This window comes from Enhydra lutris, unplaced genomic scaffold (genome assembly GCF_002288905.1).
Source record: "Enhydra lutris kenyoni isolate GAN:26980312 unplaced genomic scaffold, ASM228890v2 scaffoldscaffold52, whole genome shotgun sequence".
In the NCBI taxonomy this organism is placed as follows: Eukaryota; Metazoa; Chordata; class Mammalia; order Carnivora; family Mustelidae; genus Enhydra; species Enhydra lutris.
The window spans coordinates 2,705,105-2,709,328 of NW_019154136.1; positions in this window are offsets into that span (position 1 = coordinate 2,705,105).

Genomic DNA, 4,224 nt, shown 5'->3' on the forward strand with positions numbered 1-4,224 from the left:
TTATAGTCTTAATTTGATTATATTTTAAAATATGTTTTCTCTACCAGGACATTTTGGTTCCAAATTTGTTTTCATTTTACATTATATGCCTCCTTCGCAAAAATAAAGATTGAGGCCTATAGAATTGTAGGTACTGATGCAAGAAATAGCATGCCTCAGTGCAGCAGTTCTCAACTGGGGCCATTTTGCTTTCTTCTTTCCACTCCCCCTACCCAGGGGCATTTGGCGGGATCTGGAGACATTTGTTTTTGGTTGTGAGAAGTAATTGGGGGTAGGGAGGGTGAGGTTGGGGTGCTATTCGCATCTAGTAGGTGGAGACCAGGGAGGCTGCTAAGTATTCTACTGGGCCCTGGGCAGCTCCCACAGCAAAGAAGGATCCTGCCCAAAATGCCAGTAATGCCAAGGTTGAGAAGTCCTGCCTTAGAGTTACCACTTGAGTGAAGGCAGAAGTGATCTAACAGTACTTTGGTCTAAATCTTTAAACAACTTAAATAGTCCTTTTATTGTGTCCTGTTTAGTAAAAACCTAGCATATAAAAATTAGCTTCAAACAGGTAAACAAGGTTAGTAGGATTCACAAGTTTCTGTAAACCTCAAGCTCCTGTGGAAATTGAAATTGCAGAGTGTCTGGGTGAGACCGTTCAAATGAAAATCTTTGAACCCCTTGTTAACTTAAATTTTGTTAGAGAGCTTCTCTGAAATTGTGTAAGTCTATAGGAATATGAAAGTTGTGGGGCATTTCTCTGAAAAGCTTATTTCTTTCAAAAAGCTAAGCATACCACATGGGCCACTATTTGAAAAAAATTGAAAATGCCTTGAAGCCATTTGTAATTCCAACTCTGGGCAGAGCTAAAATATAGAATTCTAACTAAAGTAACTTAAAGAATATGATGCTCCTTAGAGACTGAGAAATTTAAAAATAAGTGGAAATTCACTTAACAGTTAAAAAGTGATTTTTAAGGGGTCCAGTGAAATATTTCAAAGGGGTAAAAAGGTAACCTATTCTTTTTTTTTGAAAAATAAGAATGCTGGAGTAATAAGAGAATATCAGTAGAGGGGAAGACACAAAAGGATAGGGCCAAGAGGAATGTTTCTGATTCTTTTTGCTCTAAAATCCTTAAGTGAGATGGAAGTTTTGATCTGAGTTGAAAGAAACAGATGATTATAGAAAGTGGCATTTCATGCTCACAGCTCTGAAGTGCTAATTCCCGCCATGCCTTCAAAATGCTCGTACTTAATGATCTGGTGTTGCAGATGGGGTTTAGGAAATATAGGTTATTATTTTCCTGTCTTGCCTTTTATGATTGTCTTTATAATATGCTACCTCTTGTTTTAGTAGTCCATTATAGATGGAGATAGAACCTTATAGCTCTAGTTCTTTGAAACGTCAACAGAAAAGATTTCAGACTTTCTGGAAATGGAAATGGTATAATTTCAGGATTAATTATGGAGATCTGGAAGCAGTATGTGTCACTAGGTACATTGAAACCACCTGTGACATATTCTGAAACAACAATCATGTATAAAATATAGGAACTAAATTGAAAAATGGAGGCTGTCAAAAAGGACACAAAACTTAATTGTAATAGTTTATCTGTAGGAAAGTTAGGATAACACAAAAAAGTATGTTGCTGATTTTTTATCTATAAAAGCAACCGAAAAGTAGTCATCTATATACAGCAAATAACCTCTTTGCAAGTGAGTTTTGTACTCCAGTATATTTTTCCTATTTACTACCAACAAGAACAGCCAAAGTTTGAGGGAATGTTGCCCTTGCCACTCTCTCATGATTCACTAGTGTTTGCGTGTACCCATAAGCACATTCCTCTGACCACTGTCCTTATCGTGATTCTGAGTTTCCCCTCAAAAGCATGCTTCTCCCAAATCCACACTGAAGTGAAAATGAGTTTTGTTTTAGAACAGAGCTCATCACAGTTTTCGGACACAAAACTTTCTGTTGTCCTCCTGATCCCTTAACTAAGGAGTGCATGCAAGCCAGCTTAGGTATGACGTTATTCTGTTCGGTGAGTAGGTCGAGGGTGGGGGAAGAAATGTAACATTTATTGATTTCAACTATATGCCAGACAGTGGTAAGCTTGAAACACATACACACAAGTGTCCATACCCATACATACGTATGGCTCCATCCTTACAGCAGCCCATAAAGTGTAATTATTAGTATTGTCTCCAGTATGAACAAAATGTTAGACCAAATTAAGGGGGTTCACGCAAGCAAGTTAATGCTATATACCCTTGTTACAAAGATTTTCAAAATGAGCAGATCCTTTCAGAATTCTAATAATATATAAGTGACTCTTTTATTGTCCTGATAACATCTCTTTATACTATATAAAATTGAATACTCAGTTTTCCCAGTCTTAGAAGAGATCTAATGAACTTACTTCTCTGCCTGCTCTTTCTGATACAGGCAAAGAGTCAGCTGTCCGGATTAGGAACCTATGTAATGCTTTCTCTCTTGCCTAAAACTTGGACAGTACCAAATATTGAGAGGTACCCTTTCTCTTCCTTATATTCAAACTTGCGGAACATTATTTTCCATTCTAAGAATTTGAGAGTGAAAACTATTTCTTAGGTAACCCCATCTGGACAAAGTTAGGCTTCTGCTTCCAAAGCCAGGATGGTGTAATGGAAAGAATGCTGATCCAGAAACTGTATTTAATTGAATCCTTTGGTTCATTCTGTTTTCCCTTTTTGAGTTGCCTGGATCTATTACTTGAATTGCTTTCTGCCTCAGCAAAATAACCCTCTCCTATAAAATCCTGCCATGTTGAATATCTTCACTGTGCCATTAGTCTGGCCCCTTTCTGGGATCTTCTTTCAATAATCCTGTCTTGCCTTTTTACTGAGTAGGGTTAACAGGCATTATCAGACAGTGAGTGGTCATAAGGGCAGAAAATCAGTAACCTACTCTGCCCTCACTGATCCCATTTTTTGTGCACAATCGAAACCAATGTAATGGTCCTGAGTTCAGCTGGGCAAATTATTTAGCATCTTAAGCTTTTTTTTTTTTTTTAAAGATTTTATTTTTATTTGTTTATTTGATAGAGATCACAAGTAGGCAGAGAGGCAGGCAAAGAGGGAGAGGAGGAAGTAGGCTCTCTGCCGAGCAGAGAGCCTGATGGGGGACTCAATCCCAGGATCCTGAGATCATGACCTGAGCCGAAGGCAGAGGCTTAACCCACTGAATCACCCAGCGCCCCTAGCATCTTAAGCTTTATCTTTAGTTATCCATGTCCTCACAGCAGCTGTCACTTACCACAGAAGTACAAGCGGTGTTATGGGCCAGTAAAGCATGCCATTAGTGACCAGCTAGAACATTCAGCACTAGATGTCCTGTCAGTCAGTCAGGAATGGGAAGGAAGTGTAAGGTGCACTGTTGATTGCCTTTTCCACATTGATTTCTTCCTTTTCTTGTACCGGAACTCTCATTTTGTGCAAGAAACTTCTTTCTACAGCTCATGTGACTGGGAAAGTAGACCCTATCCCCAGTTGCAGAGGTTAGTCCTGAAGAGTATAAGCCAGTTAATGTAAGATATTTGCCTGGCAACTGTGACTGCTCTGGGGTGAGCGCAAGACCTAAATTGGGCCTAATTGAACTGAGGGCCTAAAACAATTTGGGTTTTGGGAGAGGAAGCGGCTTTTCAGTCCTGTGGGGAAGTGGGTGGCCCTAATTTAAAAATCACGGGAAATTAGGCTTAGAATGAATCTGATATTACAGCCTGCAAAATTGTTTTATTGTGCTGCTGAATCAAACCTAAATCCCACCCTTTTCTGGGACTACTTATTATTTCAGAAAAAAAAAATCCCCTCTAACAGAAATCAAGGTTTTGGTTAACTGCACTTGAAAACATTTCTCGCTGCTAGACATGGGGAAAAGAATGCCAGAGAACAGAATTGACTGTTGGACCTGTGGACTCCCAGGACAGGAACAGGTTACTGCAGAAACAGGATGCTTGGGCTTCCTGAAAGAAGAGTGGGAAGGAGCTTCCTATTCCTTTCCTTTCTGGGCAGTGGCTCCCTGGCCTTCCTTTTTGATTTTTTTTTTTTTTTTTTTTTTTTTAGTTTAACTCATTTTGGTCTGCACCTGATGGTAGTTTATATCTGAGATAGGCTTTAATTTTTAAAAAATTGTTTATCTTTTCTCTCTTCCTTAGCTGAGCTTCCCTCTGGTATTACACCAGGCCACTTACCCAATGATGCCTTC